The sequence below is a fragment of the Tupaia chinensis genome, unplaced genomic scaffold, assembly GCF_000334495.1.
Source record: "Tupaia chinensis unplaced genomic scaffold, TupChi_1.0 Scaffold148012_1, whole genome shotgun sequence".
Taxonomy (NCBI): domain Eukaryota; kingdom Metazoa; phylum Chordata; class Mammalia; order Scandentia; family Tupaiidae; genus Tupaia; species Tupaia belangeri.
The window spans coordinates 538,276-554,753 of NW_006207862.1; the positions used below are offsets into that span (position 1 = coordinate 538,276).

Sequence of the window (16,478 nt, forward strand, 5' to 3'; positions counted from 1 at the left end):
TGGTCACACTGCAGTCCCTTCTCCTCCATTCTCCTCTCGGGATCTTGGGCACGCACGCACATGCCCCTGGCGTGAGTTTTAAGCCACCGGGTCCGGGATGCGAACCACGGTCGACTACGTGGGAGTCCAGCGACATAGCCATTATGCTAACTGCTGGTTCCCGGGACTGGATCTTTGAGTGCCTTTCTAGGTTTGCAAGTTTTCTTGCAGAATTTCATGGAATAGATTATCAATGCCCTTATGAGTCTCTTCGCCTTCTGGAATGCCAATGTTTGGACGTTTGATGGTATCTAGTACTTCTTGTATATTATTCTCAAATTTTTGGGCAATTTTCTCAGTCTTCATGCTGGATTTTTCTAGGCCAGCAATTTTCTCTTCTATGTCTGAGGTTCTATTTTCTGTATGATCTAGTCTGCTTTTAATACTTTCAAGAGAGATTTTGACTTCCTGTATTATAGCTTTCATCTCTAACAGTTCTGTTTGGATCTTTTTTTAAAGTGTGTAATTCCTTGTTTAGATCTTGTAAGAATTTCCTCACCTCCTGGAACTCGTCAGCTTCTTTCTCCTTTCTCTTCTGTAGTTCATTGTCTCTCTTCTCTTTCATCTCTGTTAGCTTTGCCATTATGAATGTTCTAAATTCTTTATCAGACATTTCTATGATTTCCATTGAACTGCTTGTGGATGAAGAATTATTCTTTTCCCTTGGAGGAGAGGTATTCTCTTGCTTTCCCATGTGTCTTGTGGTCCTGTGGTGATTTCTAGTCATCTGATGGATGGTGTGTTTCTTCCTAATTCTTGAAGTTCAGTCCTGAAATGACTAGTTCGCAGGAGCCATGAGGAATCTTCTCCTGAAGGCCTGCCTCCTGCCTCTTGCAGCATTTCTTTTTTTTTGACAGATTTTTGCTATAGGGTGTGTACACTCACCAGAGAGACAGAAAGTGAAATATCATCTCCCAGGGGGAGTGGCCAAGCTGCAATCTCTTTTCCTCCACTCTCCTTTTGGGCATGCACACACACACGCCTGGAGTGAGTTTCAAGCCACTGGGTCCAGGACTCAAAGTGTAGTCGGCCATGTGGGAGCCCAGCAACCATTGTGCCATCTGCTGGTCCCTCCCTTTAAAAAAAAAAAAATTATTTAATGTAATGTAATTATTATTTTTTAGAGGTTTTTGCCTTAGGACATGTGTGCTTACCAGAGAAAGACAGACAGACAGACAGTGAGAAGGAAAGTGAGAAATCACCCCCCAGTGGGAATGGCCACCCTGCAATCTCTTCTCCTGGGCACGCATGCACATGCTGGCATGATTTTCAAGCCACTGGGCTTGGGACTCAAAATTGCAGTCAGCCATATAGGAGTCCAGTAATGTAACTGCCATGCCATCTGCTAGTCCCTATTATTAGTATTATTTTAAAATTTTCTATACTCACCAGAGAGAGACAGAGAAAGGGAGAGAGGGAAAGTGAGCCACCGTGTCCAGGATCCAAACTGCGGTTGGCCATATGGTGTCCCAGCCACCAACCACCAAGCCACCTGTTGGCCCCACTTGCTGTGTTTCTTCTTCTCTAGTATGGAGCAGGGGTCTTCTGATCTAATAACATGTAAGGTAGGCCAGAGAATTTCTTCCTGACCTGCCCTAAGATATAAAGGTGGGAATATTAGAATTCTAATATTCTTTGGGAAGAGAAATTCTAGTTAATTTGGTCTGCGTTGGGAAGAAAAGGAAGCAAGCAAGTGAAAGGAGGGCAGGAGAAACTCAGATTTTGCTTTCTGAGGCCTGCTTCTGATGCCTAAATCACCTCAACATTATAAGGAAAGACCATTTTTACCTTTACTGCTCTGAAACTGCTTTAGGAACCAAGGACAAAGGTCAAATGCTTTAACAGAAGATATGCTTATTGTTCTAGTTACTTAGGAAATAATAAGGGATATAAGAGTTATAAGCAAAAATCTAAGGACTAAAACTCTATGTATCTCCTAATATCACCGGCCCACTAGTATAAACTTAGTGGGGCCCACCATGAACAATGAAGTTATTCTTTTTTTTTTTTTTTGAGAGATTTTCACTGTAGGGCGCATGCGCTCGCCAGACAGAGAGAGACATAGAGACAGAAAGCGAGAAATCACCCCCCAGGGGGGATGGTCATGCCGCAATCCCTTCTCCTCCATTCTCCTCTCGGGATCTTGGGCACGCACGCACATGCGCCCGGCGTGAGTTTTAAGCCACCGGGTCTGGGACACGAACCGCGGTCGACTACATGGGAGTCCAGCGACATAGCCATTACGCTAACTGCTGGTTCCCAATGAAGTTATTCTTATCACTTAGGAAATTCTAAAAGTTTAGAGATTGTCTCCCAGGAATAAGACCCTGCCAAATTCTTTATTATACAATGTTAAAACCAAATTCAGGTATTACTTTCTCTAGAAGACTTTTGTAGGTTTTCTAAGGCACTTTGTTCATATCTCTATTGTCAAGTCAAAAAGAACACTGTAAAACAAGTTTTCGAGAAAAAGATAGTTTGTTGAGTTCATAAAGCTGACATCAAGTAAGAGTCAGGTTCTGGGATGTGCATGAGACTGTCAGCAGCATGGCCAGATGGAAATTGGAACATGTCAGCCACCCTGAAAGAGCCAGGGTCTTTATACTAGTTACTAGTACATGGAAGTTGTTCTGTAAGAGTTTGCATTGGACAGAAATAACAGAGGTGGCTCATAGATGGGAAAGGGACAGGATTGGGTAAAAGTCTAAGAACTGAGGCTATATCTGAAGCAATGTATAGCAATGGTAGTAGTCTGTTCAGTGAGGTGTGTGATCACCCTAAAGGAGACTGCAAACCTGGAATTAGCTTTTTTAAAATTTTATTTCTTCAGAGAGATTTTTGCTAAGGGGGCATTCACTCACCAGAGAGATAGAGAGTCAGAAAGGGAGAAGAAATCAACCCCCAGTGGGGATGGCCATGTGGCAATCCCGTCTCCATTCTCCTCTTGGGATCTTGGGCATGCACACAATGAGCCTGGTTTTAGATTTAAGCTTCTGGGTCTGGGACTTGAACCATAGTCAACTATGTGGGAGTCCAGCAATGTAACCATTACACCCTCTGCTGGTCCCTGTCTTCTTTTTTTAAAAAATATTATTTAATTTTATTTATTATTATTTTTAAAAATTTGCTATAGGGGATGTACACTTACCAGAGAGGGAGAAAGAGAGTAAGAAAGCAAGCGCCTGGAACTCAAACCATGGTCGGCCATTTGGAGTCCACCTCCCATCTACTCTTATTTTCACCGACTCGTATAATGTTATCCTCAGGGTAAATTCCTAGAAATTGAATTGCTGAAACAAAGGGTATAAGAACTTCAAATAGAGAAGTATTACCAATTTATATTCCTGCGAAGACTGAACAAGAACTTTTCTTTCTTTGTACCCTCACCAACCCTGACTTTATCCAACTTTTAAATATTCAGCAATCTGAGGGATGAAAAATGATAGTTTGCTTTTGTATTTCTTTAATTATGAATAAGATACCTTTTCCTACCTTTAAGTCATCTTTTTTTTTTTTTTTTCTGTGAACTGCCCATTTAAATTATTTGCTTATTTAAGAAAAGAAAGCAAGAGGACCAACAGGTGGCATGGTGGTTAAGGTGCAGGACATTCCCACATGGCCAAACATGGTTCGAGTCCTAGACCTGGTGGCTTGCTTTCTCACTTTCCCTCTCTTTCTCTCTGTTTCTCTTTCTCTCTTTCTGGTTAAAATAAATGGATGAATAAATAAAAATGAAATAATTCTATAAAAAAAAAAAGGAAGAAAGAAAGAAAAGAAAGCAAGTTGGCCCAAAGGACCTATTGCCTATTCCAAACCACTACTACTGTACTGTCATGTCTCCCTTTTTCCTTGTTTCTAGTTCAGATGACCAGCTCAGGAGTAGTGTATTAGTCTCTTTAATGACAGTAAATAACCATCCATTTTTTTCCTTTTCCTCTTACCTCTCTACCCTAGAAGTTCATTATCTCCATTTTTTGCCCACCCTAGTTATGATCAGATTGTTTATCAAACAGATTTTTTTGAATTATTTTATTTATCTTCCTTCTTTCCTCCCCACCTCTTTATTTATTTATTTATTTTAATTTGATCACAGAGAGATGTGGGGAGGTGGGTGGTAAGAAAGCAAGCCGCTAGGTCTGGGACTTGAACTGTGGTTGGCCATGTGGGAATCCAGCCCCTTTAGCCATGCCACCTGCCAGCCCACCCCAAACAGATGATTTTAATATGCCTTCTGAGTGAGTACTCCAAGGAAATATGCTAAATAAGCAACAAAAAGGATTTCTGCAGACATGTGGGTGAATGTTTGTAATTCTTTAATAAAGGCTGTGCCCATTGATTATCACTTCAGCCTGCCTTTTTAAAAAATCCATTCTGTCTTTCTATTCTAATGTAAGACATGTACTGTGATTTTTCCTGCTGTACCATTTTAGTGCATTTTCAGCCTTATTTTTGTCATGATTATCTGACTCCATTCACCATGGATGTATGTGTGATAAACAGTATTGCTGTTGGTGGGGTGCCAGCAGGTGGTGTGTGTGTGGTGATTAAGGCACTGGACATTTCCACATGGCCGACCACAGTTTGAGTCCCAGACCTGGTGGGTTGCATTCTTACTTTCCCTCTTTCTCTTTGTGTCTCTCTCTGGTCAAATTAAAATAAACAAACAAAAAAAAATTAATGAATAAGAATAAATAATAATAGATGAATGAATAAATAAAACTAAGTAAATAATTCTTTAAAATAAAAATAATATTGCTGTTGACAACGAGGAAAATGGTATTGTATTCTGTTTTGATTTAAATGATAATGTCAGGGGACCAGCAGCTGGCGTAATGGCTATGTCGCTGGACATTGACTCCCATGTCGTCCACACCGTTCAAGTCCCAGACCCGGTGGTTTAAACTCATGCGGGGCACGTGTGCGTGCCTGCCCAAGATCCCAAGAGGAGAATGGAGGAGAAGGGATTGCGGCATGGCCATCCCCCCAGTGGGTGATTTCTTGCTTTCTGTCTCTCTTTCTTTCTCTGTCTTTCTGGAGAGGGAATGTGCCCTATAGCAAAAACCTCAAGAAAAAAAAAAATGATAATGTTCGATGTCAGAAGAGTAAGAATGTCATGACAGATTTAATTTTTTTATGTATTCTTTAAAAAACAGCTGTTTGAAATTTCACACACATAGAAGTTGTTTGCCAAGCATTTGAAGCCATCCAGTTTTACCAGGTGGCAGCTGCTGTTGTTTATGGGGATCTGATTTAAACAACAGACATGAAACAAAGCATGTCCTTATTTCACAGAAAAGGAACCTGATTTTTTAAACAATAAATAAATAAATAAATTTTAAATTTGACCAGAAAGAAACAGAGAGCGAGAAGAAAAGTGAAAAAGCAAGCTGCCAGGTCCAGGACTTAGACCATGGCTGGCTGGCCATGTGGGAATCTAGCACATTAACCACCATGCCACCTGCCAGCCCTGGGAACCTGAGTTTTTAAAAATAAGAGCTTTTTGAAATGTAATTCACATACCGTGCAGCTAACTCATTTAAAGCTTAAAATTTAGTAGTTTTTAATATATTCACTATTGAGCAGCTCTCACCATAATCCCTTATAGAACATTTTTATCACCATTAAAAGAAATGCAGTCACTTTTCCTTCCCTTCACATTCCCTCCCAGCCCTAGACAACCTTTAATCTACTTTCTATTTTCATAGATTTTTCTATTTTGGACATTCATATAAAATGAATCTTACAGTAGGTCATCTTTTGTAACTGACTTCTTTTACTTAGCATAATGTTACCAAGATTCATCCATATTCTAGCAGTACTTCGTTTATATTAATGGCTGAATAATATTGTATGGCTGTACCACTTTTTATATTTCTATCAGTTGATGGACATTTGGGTGATTTTCTCTATTTGGCTATCATGAATAATGTTGCTGTGAATATTTGTATACAAGTATTATTATTTTTTAAGTTTTTGTCAGAACTCAGTCAAGCTTGTGGGATCCTGCTGCTTTTTTTTTTTTTTAAGAGGTTTTTGCAGGACCAGCAGATGGTGTAATGGCTATGTCACTGGACTCCCATGTAATTGACTGTGGTTCAAGTCCTGGACCTGGTGGCTTAAACTCATGCCAGTGCATGTGCATGTGTGCCCAAGATCCCAAGAGGAGAACTGAGAAGGGATTGCAGCATGGCCATTCCTCCTGGGGGATGATTTCTCACTTTCTGTCTCTCTGTCTTTCCAGTGAGTGTGCGCAACCTATAGCAGAGACCTCTCAAAAAAACAAACAAACAAAAAGAGGTTTTTGTCTTAAGGGGCATGCACTCTACAGAGAGACAGAGACAGTGAGAGGGAAAGTGAGAAATCACCCCAGGGGGAATGGCCATGCCACAATCCCTTCTCCATTTTCCTTCCAGGATCTTGGCCATGCACATACATACGCCCAGTGTGAGTTTTAAGTCACCAGGTCTACTCTCAAACTGCAGTCAGCCACGTGGGAGTCCAGTGATGCTACACCATCTGCTCACCCCTGGGATCCTGCTGCTTTAACCTCCACGCCACCTGCTGGAGGTGTCAATTTTCTGATATTTAGGAAAACATTCCCTAATTCAAGACCTTGCAGATTTAGGTTTATATTTTCTTCTAAAAGTTTTGTTGCTTTAGGACTGGTCCCATAATGCAGCAGTAATGCACTATTCAAAAAAGTCTAGATGGGTCAGCTGGTGGTGTGATGGTTAAGGAACTTTTTGTAGGAGCTATCATCCTAGTTGAAGACATTTAAAAAAATTATTTATTGGGACCAGCAGTTAACGTAATGGCTATGTTGCTGGACTCCCATGTAGTTGACTGCGATTTGCATCCGGGACCCGTCGGCTTAAAACTCACGCTGGGCATGTGTGCGTGCATGCCCAAGATCCCGAAAGGAGAATGGAGGAGAAGGGATTGTGGCGTGGCCATGCCCCCTGGGGGGTGATTTCTCGCTTTCTATCTCTCTGTCTCTCTCTGTCTGTCTGGCGAGCACACATGCCCTATAGCAAAAACCTCTCAAAAATTATTTATTTAGTTTATCTGTTCCTTCCATGAAAGAGAAAGAAAGAGGGGTAGAGAGACAGGCACTCCCAATGGGTCTCCATGCCACAGTCCACCACCATTCTTAGCAGACCTTGAACACAAGATACCTCACATGCCCGAGTGCTCAGGGAGGTCAACTAGCCTCCTGGGTCCAGGTACTCTACTGCTGTGCTACTACTGTACCATCACCTGGCTCCAGAGATATGTTGGTTAATGCTCATAATGACATAATGCTCATAATGACATGCTCATAATGTGTGTGTGTATACACACACACACACACACATATTAAAATTTTGCCATACTCATGTGCACTCACTGGGGGAGAGAGAGAAAGTGAGAAAGCCATGGGAAATGGTCCTGCCAGTATCCCTTGTCTGTTTCTCCATTGCTTCAGGATTTTGGGCATACATACACACACACACACACACACACACACACACACACACACACAGGTACATACTGTGTTTTTTCAAGCTGCCAGATCCAGAACTAGAACCACACAGTCAGCATTAGGGGATCCAGCTGAAATTAACCACCATGGCGTAGGCTGGCCTGATTTAATACTAATTTAAATAAGTTGTAGAACGATGTAAGGCGTGGGACCAGCAGATGGCGTAATGGTTACATTGTGGGACTCCCATGTAGTTGACCATGGTTTGCGTACTGAGACCTGGCAGCTTAAAACTCAAGCTGGGCGCATGTTTGTGCATACTCAAAGTCCCAAGACAAGAATGGAGGAGAAGGGATTGCAGCATGGCCATCACTCCTGGGGAGTGATTTCTTGCTTTCTGTCTCTGGCGAGCACACGTGCCCTATAGCAAAAATCTCTCTCCAAAATAAATAAATAAATAAATAAATAAAAAGAGTGATGCAAGGCACAATTACACGAGGGAATTTAAATAATGATGATATTATAATACTAGAAGCACAAATAAATAATTTTTTTTTTGGAGAGGTTTTTTGCTACTGGGCGCGTGCGCTCTCCAGACAGACAGAGAGAGACATAGAGACAGAAAGCGAGAAATCACCCCCCAGGGGGGATGGTCACGCTGCAATCCCTTCTCCTCCATTCTCCTCTCGGGATCTTGGGCACGCACGCACACGCGCCCGGCATGAGATTTAAGCCACCAGGTCCAAGACGCGAACCGCGGTGGACTACGTGGGAGTCCAGTGACATAGCCATTATGCTAACTACTGGTTCCCAATAAATAAATAATTAACAGCCAAAATATCTCCAAAATGTATCATTAGGATTAGTTTTTTTTAACTTTCTACTTTTTCTGTAGTATTTCTCTTGTCATTAAGTCTTTTGCAGTGAAGGAGAGGGAGAAAACACCCCTTCCAGTGGTGCATTGCCACACCATAGTTCCTTTTCCTCCATTTTTCCTCTTGCTGGGATTTTCGCTATATGCATACATGCCAGGCTTTTTTTTTTAATTAATTAATTAGTTAATTTTCAATTTGGTCAGAGACGGGCAGAGTGAGAGAGAAAGAGAGAGAGAGAGAGAGAGAGAAATTGAGAAAGCAAGTCTCTATGTTTGTGACTCGAACCGCAGTCTGCCATGTGGGAGTCCAGCATCCTTAACCACCATGCTACCTGACTGCCCCTCCAAGCTGTTTTGCAAGTTGAAGAGGTTGGGACTCAAATCATGGTTGTCTATGTAGAATCTGTCTTCCTTAACCAGAAGGCTGTGGGGCTGGATCCAATTTTCTTTTCTTTTCTTTCTTTTTTTTTTTTAAGAATTATTTTATTTAACTTTATATATTTATTTATTTTATTTTAACTTGACCAGAGATGGACAGAATGAGAGAGGAGAGAGAGAGAGAGAGAGAGAGAGAGAAAGCAAGTTGCCAGGTCTGGGACTCGAACCGTGGTCAGCCATGTGGGAGTCCAGCACCCTTAATAACCACCATGCCAACTGCTACCCACCCCAGTGTTATTTTCTGAAACTCCAGCTTAATAGTTCTGAATCAAGACACCTCCCCACCCACAAGCATATGGCCCAGGAATCAAGTCCACTGTTCTATGGACTTTCACTTGACGTAAAATAAATTCTTTCCTATACTTTTCCAGCTCAGTCTTCCATTGTTTATTTAAAAGTTCCCAAATTTCCTCCTTATATTCTAGGGTGCTGTAATTGAGTGACTTTTATTTCCTAATTTTTTTTTCTACTCGGGAGGCACTTAGCTCCTGCCTTTACTGCCAACATAAGCATTAACATCTCAGATATTAAACACACACACCTCCCCACAAGAAATGGTTTGGATTTACTCCTTGGAGAGTCACCTTAATATTTCTTAGAGAAATCCTATTTTCCTTTTATGATTCTTAAGAGAAGCAAATTGCTTTTTGATAAAATTGAACAGTCCTTTGTACCCTAACCTTCGTGCTAAAGGAAACCAAAAAACGAAAGATTGTGGGATCTGAATAAAAAGGACTTTTTAGCTTGTGCTCTTCTTTTCCCCCCACCTCAAGGATTTTTCTTGATTGTATGCAGGTCTTAATGGTAGTTTCTCTCTGCTAATAATATTTTAAAATTTTCAGAGGGGACCAGCAGTTAGGGTAATGGCTGTGTTGCTGAACTGTAGTCAACTGCGATTCTAGTCCCGGACCTGGTGGCTTAAACTCACACCAGGTGCGTGTGCATGTGTGTCCAAGATCTCAAGAGGATAAAGGAGGAGAAGGGATTGCAGTGTGGCCATTCCCCCTGGGGGGTGATTTCTTGCTTTCTGTCTCTGTCTTTCTTTGTCTTTCTGGCAAGCACATGCATCCTATAGCAAAAACCTCTCCAAAAAAAAAAAAAGAAAAAAAATTTTTTTCAGAGGTCTTTGTCCGTTTGTTCAAAGGGTAGCCTAGTCTATCATGTTGTTACGTATTTCCTGGAAAGTACTTGAATAAATATGACTTGCTAAGCTTTGTTGAAGCACAGTTATATAGTGTTGTATTGGAACTAGTTATCTACCTTTAGAATCCCAGGACATTTAAAGTAAAACTGACAATCCAATATATCACTCTCCCTCTTGACCTATAATTATGCTCCAAAAAGCCTTTCCCACAGGTAACTTGACATTCACCTAGCACAAACTTGTAGTTATCTAGTTTATTTTGAATGGAAAGGAGATGCAGGATTCTCTTTCTTTCTCCTTTTTTTAAAAAAATAATTATTTTATTTAACATTTATTTATTTATTTTAATTTGACCAGAGGTGCAGAGTAAGAGAGAGGGAAAGTGAGAAAGCAAGTCATCAGGTCCCAGACTTGAATCGCAGTCAGCCATGTGGGTGTCCAGTGTCCTTAACCACAAAGCTACCTGCCAGACCTGCAGGATTCTCTTTCTTAATGACATGTGCAGTCTTTTTTTTTTTTTTTTAGGTTTTTGCTATAGGGCGTGTGCGCTCTCCAGACAGAGAGAGACATAGGGACAGAAAGCGAGAAATCACCCCCCCAGGGGGGATGGTCACACCGCAATCCCTGCTCGTCCATTCTCCTCTTGGGATCTTGGGCATGCATGCACACGCACCCGGCGTGAGTTTTAAGCCACTGGGTTGGGGATGCGAACCGCGGACCGCGGTCAACGATGTGGGAGTACAGCGACATAGCCATTACGCTAACTGCTGGTTCCCAACATGTGCAGTCTTAAAACAGGGAATAAGAAAAGTCTGAAAATAAAATACAGGTCAGAATGTGAGTACTACAGAGTGTTTTTTTATTTTTTAAGGAATTATTTTTTAAAAAAGAATTATTTATTTTATTTATTCATTCGGTTATTTAAATTTGACCAGAGAGAGACAAAGAGAGGGAGGGAAAGTGAGAAAGTAAGGTACCAGGTCCAGGACTTAAACTGTGGTTGGCCATAGGAGAGTGTCTGGCACCCTAACCACCATGCCCTCTCTGACCCCCATTATTCGTATTTTTTAATTTGCTATAGGGCATGTGGGCTTGCCAGAGAGAGACAGCAAGAGAGAGAGAGAGAGAGGCAGAAAGAAAGTGTGAAAGCAAGTCACCAGGTCTGGATCTCAAACTGGTCTGTCATGTGAGAGTGTTCAGCATCCTAACCATCATGCCCCCTCTGGCCCCTATTTGTATTTTTAAATTTGCTATAGGGCATGTGGGGTTGCCAGAGAGAGAGAGAGAGAGAGAGAGAGAGAGAGAGAGAACATGAGAAAGCAATCCGCCAGGTTTAGAACTTGAACTGTGGTCAGCCATTTGGGAGTCCAGTGCCTTAACCACCACACCACTTCACCTTTAAGTGAAGTGTTATTTTTAAAAATAATTATTATTTTATTTATTATCATTATTATTTTGTTAAAATTTGCTATAGGGCACATGTGCTTACTAGAGAGAAGGAGAGAGACAGAAAGTAAGAAAGCAAGCCACTAGGTCTAGGGCTTGAACTGCGGCCAGCTGTTTGGGAGTCCAGCACCTTAACCATTAAACCACCTGCTGGCCCCAAGTGAAGTCCCTTTTGAGGTGCTTCAGAAATTATTACAGTCTATCACAGTGGGATTTCTCTGTGGATCACTTCTGTGATAGACTGGCCGAGAGATGAAAAGTCTAGTTATCTAGTTGATTGTGACCAGGTTTGAGCTCTGTAATTGTGTCCCATTACTCTAGTTTTATCTGATTAGTTTCATAATGTATATATACCTGTCTCTTAATGATTTGATTGAGGAATTTGGCCTTAATATTTGTACATCTTTACTTGCATTTAGCACTGATCAGTAAAAATCCTGTGTTTCATACTTTGAGAGTGCACTACCTTCCCCTCCCCCACCTGGCCCTAACAGTAGTAATAGTGAGATAAGCAAAGCAATAGCCGTCCCCCAACCACACACAATCTTTGTTGCCAAAATATTTCTTTAGTATATTGGTAAAATGTAAGAGCTTAATTAGTTTTAGCCAGTGCCTATCCCTTTGATTTTATTATTAAGCCTTAATTAAATCTTTTTTAGTCAGCTCACGTATTTTCTCTCAACATATGTAAATACATCAGATCTTTGTATTTGGCAAGGAGTCTGCTGATGGTTATAAAACAGCTCCTTTCAATAAAGCTGTTTTATAACTGGGAGTAGTACATAGAAGGGTGTGTGTTGGTCCTCTGGGGCCTATGTGCACTGCCTGCAAATGCAAGTTCTGGGCTGACTGATCACATGTTTAGGGGTGGGACTTGCCTGCTGTTTGTTCCTGGTGGTATAACTTGGTCTCTTTCCTGAGAGGTGGGTGGAGATCTTTCACTGTCCTCAACTTTGGGGTTGAGAACCTTTAGAGCCCAAACTTTCTAAAGTTGACTCACTTGATTCCAGCAGTTCATTTTACTTAATATTTTCTTTAATAGTGTGGCCCATTTAAGGCAGAGAGGTTTTGCCTACTAAAGTGATTTGATTTCATTTAAATCCATACAATCTTGGAATTTTGAGTTAGGGATTCAAATACTAACACTGGCTGTTCTCTAAAGCCATACAAAAACGTTGGGTTGTCCGGAAAGTCATGATGCATTTTTGCGTAAAAAACCAAAAACACCTCATGACTTTCTTGACAACCTAATAGTTTTCTGGCACTCTTTTTGATTGTGTATAAAGAACTATTTTTTAGGACTGGTCCTTCTTTGGAAGCAGCAGCTACCCAGCAAACCTTATTGTTTATGACCTTTGTCATCAGGAATGACCCTGGAGGAAATAGCTTCATAATTTTTTTAAGCCTCTGGTAAAGTTTGTGATATGTCCTTTCAAGTTACTTTTTTTAGTTTCTTAAGTTTACTTTGTAATTTTATTGGAGGCACTACCTTTTAGCTTTATCAGGCATTGTCAGTGGTGAACTTCTAATAGTTGGTTAAAAAAAAGGATAGTCTTCTCTCTCATATCCTGTTCTGCAGAAAGCCTTTGTGGTTTAGATTCACAGTTGCTCATTGTGCTAGCTGTAGTCGTCTCCTCCCTCCCTGCCCTTCCCTCCCCACCACCCAAGCTATTCCCTTGTCCCAACCCATTCCTGTATCACTTGCTCCACAAGTGCTCTCATGATTGCTCTAGGTCTTTTGCTGTGCTGGTGGTAAGTTTGTAGTTGTAAAACTGGTTGGATAGAAGGATGTTTGAATTGGTCAGTCTCTGTGAAGTGTTTCTTTTAGCAGCAACAGACTCAACTTGGAAATTGAGATTTCAGAACTCTCTATTTTCAAGAGATGTAGTTCATGCTGTTTCTGTTCTTTCTTTCTCTTCTCTGTTACAATTACTAAGCTTTTTGAAATTTGATTTTTACTATTGCTTTAAAAAATCCTCATGGGGTGGCAGGTGGCATGGTGGTTGGGGCACTGGCCTCCCATGTGGTCCACTGTGGTTTGAGTCCTGGACCTGGCAACTTGCTTTCTCATTCTCCCTTTCTCTCTCTGTCTCTCTCGGTCAAATGAGAGGATAACAATAAATTTTGTAAAAAATTAAATAAATTATTTTAATAAAATCCTCATAGATTTTCTTGAGCTCTCAGGCAAGAGTTGTAGGTTTAGTATTTTAAATTTCTTTCAGATAGAATGTGACTTGTTACTTCTGTATATTTATTTTCAATGGTAACTTACTGGTTAAAGTAATAACTAAGAAAAGTGTGTTTCATGGCTAAACAGGAAAGTAACTTTTACTTCCAAAATCAGTAATTCTTTTCCCATCAGTAGAATGTTGTTGGCAAAATTCATGAAGATTTTGGCAATATGTTGACAATTCTGGGAAATGATTTGCTGAGTATTGCAGGATAGCAGATGCTTCTGGGAATTATTTTTGGGAAGTTAGATAGATCTGTTCATTAGTACCTGTTCCCTTGAGGTGTGAGGTCTATAATCTTTTGAAAGTAAAATATTTAATACTTGGTATTCAGATTTGGTAAAATATCATTTTTATAATGAGTTCTGTTTCTTTGAATTACTAATTTTCTTCCTTTCCTTTCCTTTCCTTTATTTTCTTGCCAGTGGGCATGGTTTGCTGGAGAGAGACAGAGAAGGAAAATGAGAAAGCACCACCCATGGGGAATGGTCCCCAATCTTCTCTTCCATCTCTCCCTCCTTCTAGGATTTTGGGCACGCATCATGCACACTTGCCCTGTATGTTTTTTAAGCTGCTGGGTCTAGGACTTGAACTGTGTAGTCAGTCATGTGAGATCCATCTACCTTAATGACCATACCATGGGCAGACTTAGATTATAACTTTTGATTCTCATCTAAAGAAATAGTATTTATATTTGTGGGGTTCGGTTTTAAATTTTATTTTGTTTTGACACTGGGTGGATGATACTTTGGTATTTTAAGCAGCTATAAGCCCTGGGTTCTCCAGAAGTATTGCTAATTAATGTGAGAAAAAATTTTTGTGGGGATTTATTGCTGGTTATTTGAGTCATTCATTCAAGTGGAGGTTGTACTTGTACAGTACTGATTTCTTGAACTCTTACAATGAGGCAAGTGCTTTGCATTTACTATAATAATTTTCAGTGCAACCCTGCTGGGTAGGTAGTATTGTCCCTCTGAGAGGCAGTCATGGTAAGTAGAAAGAATGTGTGTTTTTCTTTTCTGCAAAATAAGGAAAATAATGCCTACTTAGGTTAGGCATTATTGTGAAAATTAAAGAAATACTGTGTATCTGGTGCCTAGCTTGATGTCATACACATAAATGTTCACTAAGTGGTAGCTACTGTTATTACAATTTTACAGCTGAAGGAGCCAGAAAGTAATTTGTAATTTAAGTAATTTGCTGACAGTCACTCAGTTATAAATGGTAGAGCTAGGATTTGAACTGATTTAAAACCTGGAGTTTGGTAGCATGTTGTCATTTGAGTATTGAGAAGGCTTAGAAAGTAGCTTCCAGTGATCTCTTATCCCTCCACCTCCTGCCCCCACTGAGGAGTGGTTCTTTCTTTCTTTCTTTCTTCCATATCCTCTGTCACCTTCCCAGTCATGTGCTCTCACACTAGAATTGCTCGTGCCATTCAGTACCAGTGTTCTCCCAGTGAGTCAAGCTGGTTCTGTCAGTGACTTCTCCTCCTGTTTTCCTCTTGTTAATTAGAGCCATCATACTTTCATTATTGTTTCAACTGAATAAACATGCAGAATTGCAATCAAGTACAAACATTTAAAAAGCATTCCTTAGTGATTTAAGAAATTGGAGGGGAAGAAACTCTGGTTCTAAGTTATTGAACATAAAGGTTATAGAGGGCAACTTTCTGGAAATCACAGTTATCATTTTGCTATCCAGATGCCTAATTAATTACTGTTGATGCTTTTTTTTTTCTTGTTCTTTACAAGTTTGCAGCTATTGGCAGTATGATTGAGAAAGAATGTTGTATTTCTTCTACTATTCTTAAGGCAGAATATCTTTCTTCCATAGACCTTTTGGAATCACAGGGTATGATTTAGGTGTGTCATTTTGACTTAAAAGATTCAGAGAAGAGCAAGAGAGCTAACTGGTTATACCTATAACTGAGTTATTTCTAAGTGGAAAAATGTGAGTTTGGTTTGTTTCACATTATTTAGTTCTTCATTTATGCTTTTATTTAACAAGTATTAAGCCTTTGGGGAAGGCAAAGGAATGTAGATTTTTGCATTGTATTCTAATAAATTACTGTTATATTGGTTAAGTACTGATTACTGAAGTTCCTGGGAGGGATAGATAAGCCCACTGGTGTGGTAAGATATTTAAGGATAATCCTTTGGGAAACAAATGAATATAAATGATTATTCCTTCCGTATAAGGTGAAACTACCATTAGTTCCTATTACTATAAGTTGCCAGCTGAATGACCCTCAAACTCAGTGGAAGTATTAGGTCAGACTGAGAAGATAGGGACTAAGAGGAGGGGGAGCATTTCTTGCTGATCAAAATACTGGGCATGTGTATGGAATAATTATTTTTATTTCTTCTTTTTTTTTTTTTTTTTGCTAAAGGGTATGTGCTCTTTAGAGGTAAGGGTGGGAGTGTTGGAGAGGTCTTGAGAAAGCACCCGTAGGGATGATGGCCACTCAACAATCCCTTATCTATTCTCCTGTTGGGCCTGGCTTTTTTTTTTTTTTTCCTCCTACCGTGCAGTTAGCCATGTGGAATCCAGCTACCTCGAACTCTGCACCACCTGCTGACCCAGAACAAATTTTTTGTTTTTGTTTTTTTGAGATATTGAGACAGGGTCTCCTTGTGTTGGCTAGGCTGGCCTTGAACTAGCAATCCTCAGGCCTCAAGCTCATGAGTTCCTCATGAGATGGGATCACAGATACATGACACCATTTTTGTTGTTTTTTTGCTGTTTTCTTTTATGGGGAGCAGTAGTAGATAGATGAACTTGGAATTCTGCATTGGAAAGAATTGTGGAAGGTCATTCAAAATTGTAGAATTTTTTTTTTTCTTT

At 40.2% G+C, this 16,478-nt stretch overlaps 1 protein-coding gene across 2 annotated transcripts in view; it reads left to right on the plus strand.

The window, feature by feature from the left end:
• USP54 (ubiquitin specific peptidase 54) overlaps positions 1 to 16,478 on the plus strand; it is a 153,687-nt gene that overhangs the window by 23,570 nt on the left and 113,639 nt on the right. The window contains exon 1 of one of the 2 annotated variants that reach the window (XM_006170048.3): positions 13,074 to 13,155. The exons of the other annotated variant lie outside the window; for it this stretch is intronic. The gene's annotated coding sequence lies outside the window, so the exon portion shown is untranslated. Of the gene's footprint in view, positions 1 to 13,073; positions 13,156 to 16,478 lie in introns of those variants that run through there. 2 annotated transcript variants of the gene reach the window in all.